The sequence below is a fragment of the Nomia melanderi genome, chromosome 14, assembly GCF_051020985.1.
Source record: "Nomia melanderi isolate GNS246 chromosome 14, iyNomMela1, whole genome shotgun sequence".
Taxonomy (NCBI): Eukaryota; Metazoa; Arthropoda; class Insecta; order Hymenoptera; family Halictidae; genus Nomia; species Nomia melanderi.
The window spans coordinates 12,172,186-12,192,187 of NC_135012.1; the positions used below are offsets into that span (position 1 = coordinate 12,172,186).

A 20,002-nucleotide genomic window follows, 5' to 3' on the forward strand; every position below is an offset into this window, starting at 1 on the left:
GGAAATTAAATCCAAATATTAAATTATTTTAAATGTACGTATTTACGATATCGTTCAATTAGTTCCTGTGTTTGAATAAAGTTAACGTTGTTAGTACAGATATCTATAATTACTCTTTTCTTTTAAATACGACTTTTATATGTTATGTTGCACATTTTAAATGCAATTTTTATTCTGGTTAATAATTAATCTAAGTAAACTGTGTCGATATTGAAAACGCGTAATAGGATTTTCGGGCTTTGCCAGTACATCAGTTTGTTTCAATCTCAATTATAATTTAAGAATTTAATTTGTACCTTTAATTAACATCCTGCATATTCTGTTTCTTTCCAATTAATTATGACATTTATGAAGATAGGATATAATTAGGAACAAATTAATTAACATGTTATTGGACCTTTCCATCCAGGTAATTATAATGTAAATTATGTAGGATAATTAGGTACACACATACGCAGAATAAAATTGATCGTTTCAGCTGCACAGTCTCGAACAAAAGTGCACTAAAAATTCTATTCCGTATCGTGCGCAAAGTTAAGCCTGCCATATTAAATGCTCGTCCCTTATTTTCAATTCTCTTACAGTCCGCCATATTTCTAAGGGGCATTTTTATGAATGCACAAGAGTATATGAATTTCTTCTGCAACGATCCGCAATATCTCTTGCAATTTACGGAAAAAAGCCGGTCACGTAATATTCAACTATGAAAAATTCGCTAGATCGTAAAACTGAAAGGGCGTTCACAGTTCAGGCTGGAGGAAAATATGCTCAGGGAAAATTCATTCGCGGCCGTTTCACCTGTTTCCCTCTGTCTCGTTTCGCCCCGACTGTTTTTTTCCTTAGCAGTCTGCTATGCGACGCACGTGAGGCATCCGGCGGTTTCCACCGCGATTTTTCTCCCTTTGATTTATTTATTTATAATTGCACTCGCATCGAGAGTTATTCAAAATAATAAATGAAAACCGACGAGTAAAAAATCGAGTAAAAAAATAATCGAATAACGATGAATTATTTATTCGTTATTCTCATTCAAATAACATTTGTTTTTAATTATGCCCAACATTGATCATTTATTGTATGTCTCTTCCAAAATTATAGAATAGTTTCTGTTTTTATTTCTTAGAGTAACAACTTAAAGCAAGAGAATATTTCATAACAATTTCCAAAACAGGGAGCCTACATATAATTCCAAATTATGAGTAGAAATCTTCCATCTTCAATGATAAGTACTTTCTAAAATGCCTATTCTACAGCTCAGTTGTTCGAAATCTGTATTTTTATATAAAAGAGGTCCGAAGCATTGCTGTTAATACTAGTGAACGCTAACAAGCTTTATTCAACCAAAATTTGATCAGTCGCGGGAACGAAAACAATATCATAAACGATTTTTCCGCTCCGCGAACGTCGTACAAATTTAATGAATCGTTTTCCACGAGGCAATCGATGAAATTCATTTTAAGTTGATTAGTACGGGCTTCGTCAACTGTGTTACGAAAATAAAAATAACAGCTTTATTCCGCGATACCTAATAACATCGAGTTATGTCCTCCGTTCCGCGCGGAATCGTTGATACGTACAACGGCGCGTCGTCGCGATCGTTGTTCTCGTATATATACCGGTTGTCTTTATTTCGGTGGCGACTCATTCCCGCGATGGGAACGCCAGTCACGCATAATAAATGACGGAAAACTCCGAGACTCATTCATCTTTCGCGGAAACACCTTTTCGTCGTATTAATTATTCCAGAATGGCAAGTACCGCGGTCTATCATTCATCATTCTGTAATCACCTAGCCTTCATAGAGCCTGCCTTTTTACTTCGTACACGTCTTACAGTAGTTTCGTCTTGTTTCATGCTTATTCATACGTCGAACTTGATTTCCATCCAAGTATTTTATCGTAACGACGAGACTGCATTCAAAGTGCCGCTATGAAAATTTTAACGAGGATCGTAAACAACCCCTAACGACTAACCCAGACCATGTCGTTGTTAAATGATTGGCCACTCTTCGGATCAGAGTAAATGATAGACTGGTATTTATACGCGAAAGACAATATTAAATGTAAGTGAATTTTTATTCAGATTGGGGAACAATAACTTTATTATATAATGATTCGTGTTGTATTTTTGAAGAGTTGTTTCGCGAAAGGATTGTCTTTGGAGTAAACGTAAACATAAAATAAGTATCAAAATTTCTTCTCTTCATAATAAATTATTAACGATAAAGTAGTTGTATCGATCATAGTCAACGCGTTAAACGGCATGTCAGTCACCGATGTGACTGCTAGAAAAGCTTCCAACTTGCTAGAAAATAATTATAATACGTAACTGATCTGGAATAAAAGTGTTTAACAAACGCAAGTAAGTTAGCAACAGTGTGACGTAAGAATTACGATGTCAAGCAATTAATAATATAATCGTTCCTTTTCCTCTTTTCTAAAGAATTAGCATTACGTAAAACTCTCAAGATTTCCGTGGCGCCTAACGCGTTAAGAGATAAATCATAGAGCAACGTGTTAAAAAACTTTGAATTTCATAACTCGACGATCAAACAACGTGCAAGAACAATATTTCATCGCGAAAGACGCAGACTAAATTTCTAGAAGTGTTCGACAAACAAAGTCTGCGTCCTTATTCACGGCTCTAAGGACTCACGGAATTGTCGGCACATTTCATTAGCGCCGGAATGTTTCTTCTAATATTTCAGGACGGCGGAACACCGACGCGAACAGTGGTCGCTACTTCCGTTTACGACCAACACGTGTCGAGAAGCGGCGGACCTGTTTATTTTTGCGAATTCTCCCGGCGAACGACTCGCGGAGTCGCGCAATTAAGAAAGCCCCGCTGACCGTCGCGAATTATAAACCCGACTCGCTTTTTCCCCGACTTCGAAGATGCTTTTATTTCCGGCGGATATTTCCACGAATTATGCTCGGCCCCGGGGAGGATGCAATTACGCGGGGAGAATTTCAAAACATATTAATCTCCTCCGATTCGTTCCCTCTTGTGTTTTCATTTTATCCGCGAGTTTCTCGCCACCCCTCCGGCGTTACCATGCATATTTCCGCAATTTCCCGGTGATGCATCGTTTCAGCGCTGTCGCGCTGTGCTTCCTTGACTCCCCTTTTTTCCTGTTGCCTCGATCTTGCGAGATTGTAAAATACAATAGAGAGACAATTTCAACTGTTGGCAAGCTTGATGGTCGTTGCGAATTCTACTTCTTCGAATGGCCGGCATGAAAAGCGGTATCCATTTTGTACTGTTTGCGCAACTGAATCTGCATACTCGCATCGGTAGACGTTCATTGCAGCTTGAAAATTAATTTTCGGTCGGGAATCGAGATAAGGAAATATGTTTCTCGACGGTGCAACTTCTTCCGAGGAAGAAGGAAATATTTTCCGACGGGTGTATGAGAGATTCCGTTAAATAAATAACGAAGCTCTTTGATCATGTACCTTTGTACTTTAGACGACTGCGTAAAGTATTCGTGATGTTGCTAGCTCGTATTTTTCTTGTAAATGGTAAGTATACAGAATGAATGAAGGAAGACAAAGTTTAGCAATTCTTTCGTGTCAAGATGATAGCCGCCGGAAAGTGTCCATGTTTGTAATGTTCTTGGAAGACAAATTACGGCGGTGTTCGAAATTATGCAAGTTGAGGAATAAAAAAGAATTCGAATATTTTCTCGCATTTTATTTACTAATAGTCTTTCCAAACATGTTCAGTCACAAATCGTGAAAAAATAACATTTGTTCGCCAATATATATATTAAGAAATTTGATTGTTTATCGTGTCTTTCAAAAAATTTAACGCACTTTATTAAATTAAACCCAATAACGCTTCGCATTCGATAATACATTTTTAATTGACGTCCAATTATTAATATAATTATTTTCTGTTACTAATGAAGTGTTTTTCATGGTAACTGACAGAAGAAGATATTTATTTTCCGAAATTTTTTTCAATTACTGGAAAACTGTACATTAAATAAAAATTTGTTATTCAATATTGGACTTCGAAGTGAATTTTATTTCTACTTTATGTAATTGCTTTAGCTTACTTAACAGACGTTTGCTAATTTAATTCATTTAATTTAATTTAATTTAATTTAAATTTATAATGAGATTTGTCACACGGAAATGTTTTAAATATTGTATGATAGTATTATAAAATTAAAAATACCGGTGCTATTGAATTTATGATGACATAAATACGTTGAATTTGGTTGCGAGAGCGTTTTAATAATTCAGTGCCGACCGTCGAAATTAATGATAACAAACACGTTATGCCGCTAATGAAGCAACAAATATTCCGCGATAATTAGTTCATGCGGCGGGAAAGATGTTCGATATTTACGAAATAATTTACGATCGTCTCCCTCTTGGTATTGAATGCACGATAACTTGGAACTAGCGAAATCGAGTTATTTCGAAGTATGGAAATATTCAATTCCAGTTCGCCGTTGCGCTTTTCTAGTTTCCGCATGGAGAATTCAGAAATCGATCTCATTGGACGTAACGTATTCCATAATTTTACATAATACATACACCCTACATTCCGTACGGCGCGGAATTACACTGAAAAACAGTAACTTAATTTTGTACTGAGCGGAACTTCAAACAGATCGTGAAAGAACAATATTAATTCGCAAACAGGGTCGTGAAATTGAGAACGAAATATGCGGTTTGTTTGATATTTTTATGCAATATTGATTAGCGAACGTGTTGTTACTTGCATTTCCTCTATTATCAAAATTAACACTGATATTTATTTAAAGAAACCGATAGCTTACTATCTTCATCAAGATTAATTGAATATTAATCGCTTCAGGAATCTTGTTATGAAAATTGCGCGTGGTATGCAAATTTAAGAGTGACGCAATATTTTACATATTTATAGTAATACAAATTGTTTCTACCTTTGCTGGCGATATTATTGAATGTTTAGAAACTGAGAAATTTATGTTTATTTTCTTAAAATTTGATTCCTCCGTCAGGATTTCGACGAGGTCTCTTATATTGTATTATATTTATTATAAATACTATATTATTCAGTATGTATTATATCGAATTGCGACAAAGTGAATACAAAAGTAGACAATTGTTACCATTAATTATGTTGATTATCGTTATTGTCACTGAATTAAGTAATGTAGAGTATCACTATAAAGTATTAATACGAAGTATATTTCATTAAATTAAAACTGTGCGTTTCTTTATTTTTGCAGGTAAGGGGACAACTAAATTACGCATTCTTCGAACGTCAACGGGTAAGCCTACAGATCATTCCTGTCTCATTTGAAATTTTACTGAAACGATCAATAGTTACATAAAAATTGTTCGCGATGAAAGTTGGTTGGCTTTAGCCGTGTCAATAATGGGGATATGAAATATAAAATACAAACCCGAGTTCTACACGTTTACTTTTTATTTCATTAAATACGCTCGCAATTAAATTGCAGAACATCAAACTGGATCATATTTTAATAAACAAATGTTGTTGCAATCATGCTACAGTTGCGAATTAAATGCGAAGCGTAACGCAAAGTTGTTGGATAAAATATCTCATTCGACGAAATGCATTATCTCGTGTTGCAATAATTATCCTCGTAAATCACGATCAAATGAAGTGCCATAAAGCTTCGGTATACTGCAGGATGAAATGATGAAAATTGTATGTCGGATATTGATTTCCCATTAACATTTTTATTAAATGCGGGACCTATTTCTTCCTATATATATTTTTTTTATATACTATAAAGAGATATAAGTTAATATCATTTGCAGTTTATAATACATGTATATAATAATAATATAATTTGTAAAATACTTACCGGTTCCATTTCCAATTGAAATGGATCATTTCCGCTATGCAGTCTCGCCGATCGTGACGAGAATGCGATCATAAAGAGCGATGGACACGAATACCGAGAATCTAATTTAATTCAAGGGATGTTTCATCCCCTAAATTTCTGCCTTTTTCAGCGTATTCTCGCTTACAATTCCGACCGATCCCGGCCTCGGCCTGGTTCAAACTATAGTTTCAACTCACACGGTTTCACACTACATTGAATTTTATAGATCTGCTTAACGACCGAGTTTTAGGAAGATTACCTGTGACTGAAACTCTTTTATATCAACCCTGCCCCAGCGAGTAGACGGCCCATCCAGACTCGGTATCTGTACATCGTAAATTGTATAACTGTGCGTGTTTTAAATTTTCAATTAGATTATACCGATCCCGTAGCTAAATATACAGGGCATAAATAATCATTGATAAGAGAACGAATCTACATGAGAACAAAAACCGAAGATATAAAATAAGATTTATTCGTTTCTATTAGGTCGAGTAATACGAAATGTAGGGTGTTTCCTTCTCATAAATGTTTACGCTGTTGTTGTCGTTCTTTCTTTCATGAAATTTCGTATTATACGATCTACAATAATACGTGGAAACTAAGGAAAAAATATTCTACGTGATAACATAAAAAGATAAGGAAAAAGAGATTTCATATGAAAACGAAAGCCGAAAATATTCAGCAGAATTTGTTCGTTTGATGTCTTTCATTGCAGAAAATTGGCATTGAAAATTTGTGGAATACATCTGCGCTTTGCTCGTTCGACAAGAAATTATTCTACATGAAGAAATAAGTCAGGAATGTTCGGTGGAAATTTTTCGTTTGAAACTTCGTTTTCGAGGACATTCGGTTCGAAGGTTCGTTGAGTACACCTGCGTTTGACCGATTTCAAATAGAAAATTTTCGTATTGGATATTTTTGGAAACTGATCGAATGAAAAAATTCTATTTTGAAATTTTATAAAATTAAAGTTGCTCTGTCTTTTCATTAACAGTATTATCCCCGAATGCTTTGTTTATATTTTAAGCGATTTTTACAGCGTTATTGCCAAGTTTGAACACAGACGAAAATTACACGAGTTTCCGGCAAGAAATAATTATTACGAACAATTTGGAAAAACCTTTTTGGAAGAAGTTACTGCGATAATCGACATTGAAACTGTATAACAGATTATATTTCATATGTATCAACCTGATACTTTTTACTCAGCAACTTATAACTTCATTGCGAACGTTGTACGCGGTTTCTTAGACGTGTTCTTGGCGAGATGAAAACGAGGCCACCCTGTATAGTTACAGAAGCAATCGGTGTTATTCCTATCGCTCGCATCGGACCAGTCTTTCAAATGCTCGTAACCGTGATAAGCGAATGGTTCAGTTCGAAAAATTACACGGCCTCCGTTAGGCCTTGTATACGATTAGTAAATGACGCACGGAGATATACATGGTGATCCGTAAATGTTAGGACAAACACATCGGAGACTGTATCTAACAACAGAACCATTAATGTTCTTTAATAACTGCATTCTATCTTCAAATGGAAATATTGGGCACTGTAGAACCTTCATGAGTATAAACCTTTAGATTGTTGGATTTAATTGAGCAACTGTCAAGAAGATTGCTTATGAAGAAATTCTTCAAACTATGTAAAATTTAATCGTATATATTCCTAGGCACAGTCTGACGATTCAAGTTATCGAGTTTCAATTTAACGAAGGCTCTGGACAATCTATCAGGTGTGCAAATAAGCTCCTTTACCTTTTTTTCCAAATTCAAGATTTTGTTACATAAATTAGGTACAAGGTTACGTCTCGATTATCATCAAGATTACTGCACCTTTTTAATTTAAATACTTGCAAAGTACGAATTCTAATGTTTTTTGATTTTCTTGCTTCTGAAGAGTGTGTAAACGACTTGTCAATGTTGCGGGGATCACCCTGTATATATAGCGGTGATTACATACGTCACATCACGTGAACGGAGCACAGACAATTTAGTTTTCTTGAGGTTCGGTTCACCGCTGTGACCTATCTAGTCGGGGAACCACGAAGTTACGATTTGCTTGACTCATGGCGAAAGAAAGGAAATTCCGTGAACGTGTGGTGACGTCAGACTGGTATATCGTATAGATTGGAGTTACAAAGGTCTTAATGAACTTGCTTTTTGCTGTAGATCCGCCTTGGAGTTTCGTAAACACTGCAACTGATAGTGGCATTCGAGGTACTCCGATATTTCAAACCTTTTCGATAGCGGACGAATTATGAAGAATTTGTTATTCTCCTTGCCCGTCGTGTAAATCATTGTTTACAATTTATTTGTTAGGTGACTCGGCACTTTTGTAGATAGAAGTTAATTTTTTTTTAGATGTTAATTAATTCGGTTTCATTCATTTATGACGTTAATTCATATTAATGCAGTCGATTAAATTAGCTAGCATTAGTAAACTTGGATGATTAAATTTAGGAGTTCAAGATAGCAGACTAGACCAAATTAGGATATTCTGGAAATTAATGGAAAGTTCAGTATTTCGAATTATTAATTGAACTATGAGCAATTACGAATGGTTAGTCAGTAAGGAATTTTTCAGTGAATTACGTGTATCTAATTTTAAATGTCGTTTACAGTTTCCGAGAATTGATAACGGAGATTCACTGCATTACATTGAATTTAATAATTAACATTTTACGACAGAAATGTACCCAGTACGAAAGTTGCAGTATCATGTCGCACTGTAAAAATGAAAATTTATAAACGAAACTTACGATGAAAGTTACGTTATTAAATTGAACGGTACAATTGAAGGGCATGGAATACCGTATTCTGTTTAAAAAGTAGGTAATTAAATGGAGCTGGGAAATAAAAATTTATAAAGGAACCACGTTTGAGATAAAAATTGCATTTAAGCCGCAGAATGAAAATTTACGAGAGACAGCTTCTGTTATAAGAACATTGAAATCTGAAATTTCTACCTCCGTTAACCGTGCGCGGTAAATACTATAGTTCCCTACTTATCGGAAGTGACCGATTTCTTCGCCACTCTTGCCTGAATGGTCAAACTGGATTTACCGCATAAATAACAGCGCTTACTTGCATAGATGCATTCGTTATGTATAGGTTTCATAAATAATACGCTATAAATTAACGAGATATGGGCCACCCTCTATAACGTGGTGGTTCGGAAATGACACGCTCAATATTCCGTACTTATTTATAAGTGTACGCTATTTCGGGTTATGGTTTTTCCCATAAAGTAATAAACAATCCGAACCCTTAATGCAACTGCAATTTATAAATTAGCGATACACGTTTAGACTTCTGTTTCGATATAAACAATTACCAAGAAAATAAGGATTCATGAAAAATAGGCAACGAAGGGTAATCTCAAAATCTTCTTAATGTAAATTCGTACAACCAATTTCGAATTTAATTTTGTATCTTATCGCATTTCTCGAATTTATGTGATACAAATATATAAAATTTCGAAATTTTATTGTGAAATCTCGAATAAGGAGTAATTGAATAATCGATCCAAGTGGAATAATTATTTCTATAATTGGAAAAGTAAAAGATCGAAGTATTTTCTACGTTAACAGTGGAGTTCTACCTAAGAATGAAAGTTGTATGTAATTGCATCTCCTTGATGCAACAGTGCATGAAATGCATAGAATTATTTCGTGAACACGTTACGCTATTGAACCGTTTAATTTTGTTGAATGACCGTTTTATCAATCTTTTTACCGTTTTAAAGGTACTGCTAGTTTAAATTCTTGCAGGCACTCTATATTATCTATTACTTTTCTCAATTCTACGTTCTCGTATACGTTAGGTCATACCATAAGCAATATCGTTTCTCATTTTACGTTGTAAGATACTTTTCAATGCCATTTCGGAAGTAGTAAATAAGTCAAGCTTAATGCATTGTAATTTTCGTTCGTTGTGTATTTTATCTTAAGAACGTGGATTATCTTGAGAACGTTAAGAGATAGCAAAAAAAGTTCAAACAAAAAATACATTGTTCCTTCACGTGTATAAAATTGTAAAATGAAATTTTTCAAAATATCCCCGATCACCGACCCTTTTTGAATAATTTCATTTTATAATTTTATACACGTGAAAGTGAAACTCTTACCGTTGTCAAAATAATCTATGGGAAAAAACATTTGTACTTTCTTTAAGGGGTGGTTTCAACCTTTCAAAGTGAAATTTGCCACGAAAAAGAGTTGTAACGCATTAGGCTTGACTTACTCTACTTACGCGTAACGTATCGTAATACTTTAAATTTCCGAGTTCGATATCCTTCCTTGTTAAACATTTATAAATTGTATTCACGATTAGACTGCGGATCTTTATGCCGTTGAAAACATAATTAGAAAAATAAAATCGCGATAGAAAAGAATTTTTCTTAAAAAATACTGCAAGGAGGACTATAGTATGAACGTATTACGTATATTTTTGTATTGCGTGCATTCAGGGCAATTTTCCACTTTGAGATCTCTTAATAATGCATAAGAATCCGCAGTCTATTTATAATATTCAGAAATCACGTGTCCAAGGCGAATAGGAGTGAAAGCATTCATGAGATATGTCGTTCAGCTTCTACGAACTCTCGTACGGAGCACCTGACGAAAATAAACCAACGTGAATGAGCTTTCGATGACACGTGACGAACACCTTCGTTGAACGACGTCGCTCTGCTCGCGAACACGAATGTGAGAATGTGCTCTAAACTTTCCAGTATGCAAAGCGAATAAAAAACATCGAATCCAATTTAAATCAACCCAGTTTCCTGGACACCCGCGAAAATTTGGGCATGCTCCTTCGATAACCCCGTGTTCCCATTCATAGGCGATTTTTCATTCGCATTCTCCTGTCGCTTTTTGTGCTGTCGTTCCTCCGTTTTGCGATCTTTTCCTTCCGACAGAGTGTACAACGCGAGGTTTGTCATTTTTCTTTCGCCGTCCTCTGTCCGTTGGAATCACCGATCGGTCAAACTGACTGCTCTGTATTTTCTCATATAAGGATGCGTTCATTGACATTTATAGCTTAATTTATAGCAACCGACACTTTAGATGAATTTATTGAGATTCATATTATTGACAATAATAGTTCATCATCGCTGAATTAATATTTGAGCATTACCGAAGCTGTTTAAGTCCGCTATTGCGCGCAGATAAGGAAACGATGGTCAAGAATATCTTTCTTATTTTTATAGATTTTGTCAATTAAATGAATGTAAAACTACCTTTTTTGCACCAATAGATAAACCATTTATTTAAATTATCGAAACATTCATATTTTTATTTTATTACGGTTGTCCCTTAAGCAACCGCCATTATCCCACCCTCCTCCACGTTCGAAATGCAAGCAGTAAAAATTGCTCTGCACGTGCGTACGATTTCGATAAGAAGCGATACGCATCCATATCCGTGGAAATTACTGGCGCGCCGGGGGAATAAAATGCAAACGGGATCATCTGCCGTTGGGTGGCGCATCGAACTTCGATCCTATATATCTGAAAAGTACGAGCTATCAAAGATGAAGCTTCAATTCAGACTGAAATGGAGCACGCAGCCCTAGATTCCGCCGTGTGTCTATATCATTCTCCCTGGACCTACTTATTCTGATTCTTTCTGAAAGCTTCCCTGCCTGCTAGTTCTCTTTATTTTTGGTTTCCCCTTCGCTCGAAGTTTCCGTGCCACATCTGAGCGCGTCGTGTTAATTCAATTGTCATCGTTCCACGTTCTCAACGAAATCAAAATTCATTTTACGCGGCGTGGAACGGTTTTCCGTGCGATAAAGGAGGTTCCACGTGACTCTGCGCTGAATTAGTTCATTGGGATGATTTTGTTCCACTTTTTATAAGGTTGATGATAAGATATCTTTATCTTCTTTCGCAATTATTAAATTGTTTGATTATGCACGTTATTTACGATTCACTAGAGCGATGTACTATCGTGTCTGTCATTGTACTATTATAGAAATTTACTTTCAACGATGAGATAGAAAATTATGTTACAGTGGTCTGAAAATATACAATTGAACATGTAATCGTTATCGATAAATTTACAGATTCCGATTGTATATTTTATTATATTGTCTCGTGACAAAAATATCTACGCTTAATATGCAGATTTTAATTTAAATATATATTCGTACCGTTACATCAATTAACGTTCATATAGAAAGCTGAGAAATGTGACTTAAAATTCGTACAACTTTCTGTAACATCGGAAATTTACTATTGTATTTTTCAATGTTTTAGATTACGATTATTTTCCGCGCATACTTGTAAGAGTCACTTCTCCTCAACAATTTTCCAGGACAAAACAGAATTACATATTCCCTGCAGTAGGAAATTTACCGTAAGAATTAAATATTCATAAGCATAAAATCGCATTACCCTTCAACCGATGTGAACTGAATTATATATGAATTTGTTGAACTCGATTTAAAGTATTCACTACGAATCTTAACGAATACACTTAAACAACATATTCCTTGAATAATATATTTCCAGTGCCACACAAAGGAGTGAAGGAAACTACATTATAAAAATGAAAATTATATCGAAATAATTTTATTCGTATTATATTCGATAAATCAGTAACCTCCCTTTATCATATTTTCCCAATTCTCTGTAAGAAATGAAATATTACAATCAGTATATTACGTCTCTCTAGTTTATTCACTAATACACAGTTGTGACAGCCGACGTGCTAATTTGTAGAGGTCCATTTTAGAATACTCACCCAGTAGAATAAGGAAACACCCTTTGACAAACTAGATAAACAAAACTGCATTAACTTCATTCACATCAAATTCAAACAATCAATAAATCCCCCATATTACATCTGCTGTCTCTCCATGGAAACTAAACCATCGCACCTAATGAAACATCGCATCCCCGAAGATTATTATCCGCAGAAAATTGTAGCGGCGAACGCGTTAATGCACTACAGAGTAATAACGGATCCATCGAGGTCCATCGTTCGTCCGTTGACCCAGCGGAACAGAGGAGAGTAAATATCCTTACCGGTGAACCCAATAAACGGAAAGGACGAAGGGACCACCCAGGACTTCGCGCGAGCCTAGGATACGAATCAGCTCGTGTCTCGTTTTGTTCCCGGGTCCAGTGGATCCCGGCTACGAGCGAGAGGAGAGTTATATGGAGTGTCCGGCCGCGCCTGTGTGCGCATGCATGCTTGTGTGCGTGTACGTGTGTACCGACGAGCCAGTTCGGGGCGCGCGTTGGCTAGCTCAGTCCACCCGGGCGACCAAAACGGGAGGGACGGTGATGTATGTTCCGCAAGTTGAATGAAGATGGCTGATCTGTGGCCGAGGTTTCGGTCGGAGGAGGTTCCGATAGGATAACTCGGTGAATGTTATTCCTACGGGATCCCGAAAGGTTTTCCGCGGAAGCCAGCGGGGCAAGTTGGGTGAAAAATTTTTGAATGGGCCACGGTAAAGCTGATTTCAGGGTATTAGACAGGCGATTGAAGTGGCTCCGACTGGAATCCCGCTGGAAAATAAGATCGAAGGAACACGCCCTTTGTGCTGGTTTCCTTCGGCGGGCTACCGTAGCCGGGGCGATCCACTTTTTTCCCGCCCTCGTCCTTTCTTCGGGGTTCGAAACTTTGCGCTCCCTTTGAAACTGCCGGCCCCAATATGTTCGTTTACCTTAAAATCGAATTAACTTTGAGACCGGCCGACCAACGGGAAATAATTAAGTTTACAAGGGAATTGATATCTCGGTATTCTCGAGTCGAGCGTGATTTAACCGGTTAACTGCTTAACACGTTACGCCACGAAAATCTTGAGCGTTTTCCCGTAGAGTTTGTCTTTTGTAGCGAAGAAAAGTAGGAATAATTATGAATTGTTTGGCGTTGCAACGTTTGCGTTACAGTTATCAACTTAGTTGCCTTATTAAACATTTTTATTTCACATCGGTTGTCTTGTGTGTTGCGATTGTTTTTTAGTCATTCAGAAGCGTCACTTTTTCAGATACACGTGTAACTCTTCCTCGGTTGCCTCAGTTTTTCGTTAGAATATATTGTAGATACATTCGCACTGTGCTCGACGACTATATCATTCATGGCTTGACTTTATTGCGCACACAACGAGAGACTTTTCAAATTAAATTCTACAGTTAACCGATTAACCCCCTGTCACGCACGATTCTCTTCACGATCGCGCCGATTAGATTCATTTTATTGTCGACCTTGTAGAAGATTCGCGAAGAAACATTGGTAGTGGTAAAACAATTTTTCACTTTGATCCATATGTAATGAGTAATATTAATTTCCATCGCATGGTAAGGGATTAGTAGGAATTTGTAAATTGCGGCAGAATTTCGAGAGAGAATTTTGGAATTTGCTTTTCGGTTTTATCGGGGATTTTGTGGAGGCAATTTATTGTGAAAGAATATTTTTTTAATGAGAGAATAATTACTTTTATATACAAATTTTTGTATAAACGTTAGTCTTCGAAGAAAGACGTTAATATCGAATATGTATTGGAATATTAAAACTTCATTAAAGGTTGCGATTTACAACTTATAAATTTCCATTGCTTTTACTTATTTTTCAACTACAAAGTCGGAAGCTTTGCGCATTTTTATATTAAATAATAATGGACATTTAAATGTCAAGTAAAATAAAGTATGCAGAGGGAAAACACTGTCCGCAAAGAGATTTTAATTCCCTGCCTTCACTGAAAACGTAATAAGAAGAAAGGTTCAGCTTATAAAATTCTCCTCTCTTTCCTCCATTTAAACACGTATAAAAACTTTGGTGCACTGGTTTTGCGGAGAACACGTATCAGTGAATTCGTTTCAACATTTTTGAAAATTGCAGCTGCGAAGCATCAAAAAATTTTTATTAAAGTTTCAAAGCGAGTCCTTTATATTTTTAAAGTAACGGCACACTGTGGCCGATTAAATTCTTTCGCAAATCGCTTTTAACCCCTTCAATCAGCTCGCACTCTTTGATCGTGATGGATTATGTTTAAAAGGATCAAAGGAACTATCATCGACGATGAATTTCGTATACTTCTCAGTACGCTGAAAATGTTTTTAATCCGGGGGTAAAGTTTATGAGATTTCGATCGACGCGTTCGTATAAAGTTCCGAAAAATCATAAAAAAACAGAGATTTCGTAGTCAGAATTCGAATATATGATAATTAGACTGCAGATTTTTTTTAATTTCTTGGCAATTTAAAAGTGCATAATTCCGTAGAATGTTATACGAAAAAATATGTGAAATATCCAAAATGTAGTGATTCCAGTGATGTGTTTTAAGCAAGTTTCTATCAATTAAAACATGGCTGTCGTTATTTATTAGCTCATTACGGACACATCCTCAGTGTTTCCTGTGATGTTTTTTAGGAAATATCATTTTCCATCGTCATTCCATTTCTCCAATTTATGTTCTCCTATTTCGAATTTCCATCAAAATCCACAGTTTAGTTGTAACGTTGGCGTTTAATTTTACTCTCCTTCGGGACTATTCGCTGGGAGCTTCATCTTTCGGTGAAGTGGCGTACGAGATACGATCTAAGGGAATCGTAACGTCACGATTTCATGTCCAAGCGTTTATATATATTGTGATTCCGCGACAATAAAGCTTTTCGGGACGTCGGGCTGGGGGAAATTTCCGCGTACGTTCGTATATACTGGGAGAAAGTTTTGAAATTGATCCAGAACAAGCGGAGAGGCACGAGGAGATAAATGCGCGTGTCCCAGCGAATCGACGACTATGTGCGTTCGTAAGTTGAATGAGAATTTGCGGGCTGCGTCGTTCGAACTTGGATATCTCGCGGAATCGCTTGCCGAATATTTTTCCGTGGGCAGGGAAATCTTCCCTCAAATCAAATCAGTGGAACCACCCTGAAAATACGGGGAACCATAATTTACGATAACGGTACGAGTGTTGAAATTTTCGAGGTTCGCGTTAACGAATCTACGTACGCAGTCGCACCGGCCGAAAAAAAGCAAAGATATTAAAAAAAAACGAAGTTTGTGTTGACAACGAAAAATATTGAAAAATTGTCATCGTTTTAATAAACGTCTATATTGGGGACACTGGAAACAAACCCCTTGCCCTATGACTTCTTTCTGAACTGTGATCGATTCAAGTACTTTGTTGTTAATATTTTGTTGGAAATAAGAAAACGTTTTATTCTATGCCAAAGTGTGCCCCAAGGTGTAATCATCGATAAGAGAGGAATAACGTGTAATTTACGTTCAAACAAATTGAATAATATTTATGTTCGTTAAATTCTATTTGATATTATATATCTATAAATTCTAATCTTCGCCTGTTGCCTTATTAATCATTTTCATTTCACATCGGTTGTCTTGTTACGATTGTTTTTCAATCATTCAGAAGCGTCAGTCACCAGTGGCTGACATGGCGCTTAACGTGTTAATATATAACAGAAAATAGAATTACTCGACGCGTGTACATGATAAGAATTAAAAATGTTTCTCCGACATGAAATATTTAAGCCCTTCCCATTTGTTCGAATATATCGTTCCTTCCATCGGGAATTTCATCCCTGTCCTCGCGTTCGTAATCCACAGGGAGAGAGTACTTACTTTTGCAGGAAGATTTATTCCGTACGAGGCATATGGTATGCACGATACAAATATCGGATGCCGTAGCTCCGTGAATCGATCGACGTTCGTAAAATAAACAAGAGAGTCGAGCACGAATTCAAAGACACTGGGTCATGTTGACTTCGGTAGTCGCGGTCACAGTGAAAAAATAAAATGGCTGCTTTAATGGAGAATTCGCCAGTTTGTTCCGCGCTGCTCGATATTAATCCAAGGAAATGAGAATGTTCGAATAAGAATAAATAAGTATCAAGACAAAGGAAATTAAGTGACAAATGCGATAAATTTTAGTGAACAGTATAATGTAATTTATCAGAATAAATTATAATACTGTTCGAAACTCGATGAAAATTTTACTTTATTTCAGGTCGTCGTTATTCGCTTTAAAAGTTTCTATCTACCCCGTTAGAATCAAAAACTCGAAGATTTAAATGTTGTATGCTCCGTTTGATTAACGCGTGTAGCGGTTTAGATTGGAATATTTATTTGTCTACACCCTTTTTACACGCGTATCCAAACTGTCGATACAATCTGCCCCAATTGCGTGACTCATGCTGCCTATCGCTATCATTTCATTCATTTGGGAATACATGTAACATCATTAGCAGATTACGGATCTCTGCATTTGTAAAATTTGTTTCCGCCTTACATTTCTTTTAATTGGTGCTATTCGTATAAAGGATAGATCAGTATTCACTTATATATAAAAATAACCAACTTAGTATCATACCTTATCATTAGTACTATATCATATAAACATAATTACAATCAAAAATAGAAAAACATAAGAATATAAATAAGAATTATCGAAATTCTGTTCCGAGTTCATTATCACATAAAACCCCTTTACAAACGATCCACAAAAAGGTTCGAATCAAATAAGTAAAAATCACTATAACACGAAAACTTAATTCACGCAACGTTGTTTACCCGCGCGAACATGCGATGACCCTTGTTCACCGCGCTCTCGTGACAGCTGGTCAACGGTCATCGATTTATTACACGTTAGACAAAACGGCGTCGTTACTCGGACCCAACGAAGATGTCGACGCTCGGATGACGTAATACGTCCGAATCGCTCCAAACATTCGACCGTAACGAGACCGTTTCGATCAACGCGAACACGCGCCCGGCGAGAACGTTCGTCACGGCGTTCGTCGAAAGAAAAGGTATTGCGCAATGTTATAACGGGGTTGGCATTCGCTCCGCGCCGTCGAAGGGATCGATCGGACGTGATTCGCGTATCGAGGGGGTGGAAGAATGGGTAGAGGGGAAGGGAGGGAGGTACGACGGAGAGGATCGTTCCACTTTGAGAACGGTGAATCTAACGCCGCGCGTAGATCACCGGCGCGCGACTCTCCGCTGCCCCGTCTCGAAAAAGAATGACAGGGAAACGTCGGGTATGAACGGCGAATAACAAGCGAGCACAATGCCGGGGCCGAAGGAACATTTGCATCCGTTTTGCCCGCGCGAATCCGTGGACGTGCACATTAAAGAATGCTCGCGCCTCGCCTCCTTCTTTATTAGTATTTCCACTCGTCGAATGCGCGCGGGACTTCATCCAGCCGGAAATTTCCCACCGGCTGCTATTCGTCTGCACCGGGAAGATATTGTTGGGATCCGGGTGAATCACGCGAAGTCCGATTCGTTAATAATATTTCGGCGTTTCAACGTATTTCCCGGGTATAACGCATCGAACGACGCGCAAACAGACAATTTCTGGATTGAAAGAATAACTGTCTATTATCCTAGAGATTCTAATTCTTATATACTAAGCTTTTCGCTGAGGGGATGTCGGTGACCATTGGTACCCGATGACTCGTTATAGATGACTCCTGGACGAGACATTTGCGTATTTTATGTAGGATTTTGGACTTGCGAAAAACATGAGTAAGATATTTTGGACGCGGGTCTAGGACGCTCATCTATGGTGCGTCATTAGGTCGGTCATCCAACAATATTTTAACGAAGCTCTGCGTGTGGTATTTAATCGATCCGGAGCGAAATTGAAGTCTTTTACACCGATCGGGACACGGGCTGCCCGTCCTCCATTGTCGCCGGGAATTGATTGCGCTACGAATGTTCCGTTTCATTTACGCTTTGCGTACTGCGCGTGCAGCCTATGGTTAAAGAGGCATTTGTTCTGTAGAAGACACAGCGATCGAACGTTTGGCGATTTGAAATATTTCATACTGAGCGTGCCTGTCGAGTGACCGGCTTTAAAATTTTAATAAAAATTCCGCCCATTTCATTTTGCATCCGATTCTCGTATTGCTCGACGTATTGCTGTGTAGGTTTTTAATTATTTTTTTTGCTCCTTTATAACAAATTAAGGCGCTGTAATATGTTCGATTGATTTCAGAGAAATCATGCATTTCGAATTACGCAACAAATCAACAGACGAAAGATTTTCTTTAATTTCTGCTTTTGCGAATCGGTCTAGGAAATATTTTCTCCGAGAATTGAAATTGTTTAATCGAATTCATATCGGGTCTTTTCGGTGCGCCGCTGGTCTGCACGCACGGTGTGAAATTCTCGTTTTCAACCGCGCATACAATAGAGCACTCCGCCGGACAAGAGGAACAGCAGAACAATTCGTAATTTGTCCAAGATGCCTGAAATGTTCATTCGTTTAGAAGAGAAATAATGGTCGGAGGTCTGCGGCTGACGTCGAGCAGCCAATTCACCGAGATAACTTTAATGGAATCTTATGTCTTTTGTGGGTCGGGTGGGATTTTTAGGGCCGAGCACCTGCCAACAGACTTCTCTACTAAATAAAAGTGTCATTCGCAGAAACGGTAAATGTTTCACTCGCCACCTTCGGCAAAACAACACAGCCACTTTTCGCAATCATATTAGTTAAATGTTGCTGCGGTGTTGCGCGGAATTATTTGTACGACTTTGAGTGCTCGAAATATAGAATGCCCCACTTGAAATGTGACATTAATTTAAATGCAAAGTTTGTAAAGTGTACTACAATTGAAGAACCAATTATTTTTGCTGTCGTTTCTGCGGATATTTCACTGCTTCCATTTTGGAATCTTTTTTTTCTCCGTAGAAAGCAACATTTAAATAAAATAGAGAACCTTCTTGGTTCAATTCTGAGACTTCTTTCGAATTTTTACTCGTGTTACTTTTTTATTATATTTTAAAGAATAAAATGAAAAAAGATTCGTTTTAAAAAAGTAAAAAAAGTGGAAAATTCTCCGTCACGCGAAACAGCTGCTTAAAGAATCTTTCCACTTAACCATATCGTCTGGTGAGGACTTCTCAATAATAAGCCAGATAGAATCAACAAAGGTGAATGAAGATCTCAAGGCGATTCGAAGTGAATTCGCAGTAGCGAGTCCGCGGTCCTAAGAAAATATTCTGCGAGAGCTGCTGTAACTGACGGCCTGCAGCTGATCTCGGAGGATAACGTTAATGAAATCTCATTTCCTTCGCGAGAGGGTGAAAAAAATTCGCGACTGACTTCGGGGATGATTAAGTGCTTATTTATCATTTATTCTACCGACGCAAAGCGATTTTTCCGA

The 20,002-nt window shown here is 37.2% G+C and overlaps 1 protein-coding gene and 1 long non-coding RNA gene across 3 annotated transcripts in view; both read left to right on the top strand.

The window, feature by feature from the left end:
* LOC116429047 (furin-like protease 1) overlaps positions 1 to 20,002 on the top strand; it is a 312,518-nt gene that overhangs the window by 37,161 nt on the left and 255,355 nt on the right. The gene's annotated exons all lie outside the window — the stretch shown is intronic.
* Positions 1 to 20,002, top strand: part of LOC116429048 (uncharacterized) — a 131,388-nt gene that overhangs the window by 24,439 nt on the left and 86,947 nt on the right. Inside the window, exon 2 of the long non-coding RNA XR_004235416.2 lies at positions 5,228 to 5,269. This is a non-coding gene — a long non-coding RNA (uncharacterized LOC116429048). The remainder of the gene's footprint in view (positions 1 to 5,227; positions 5,270 to 20,002) is intronic.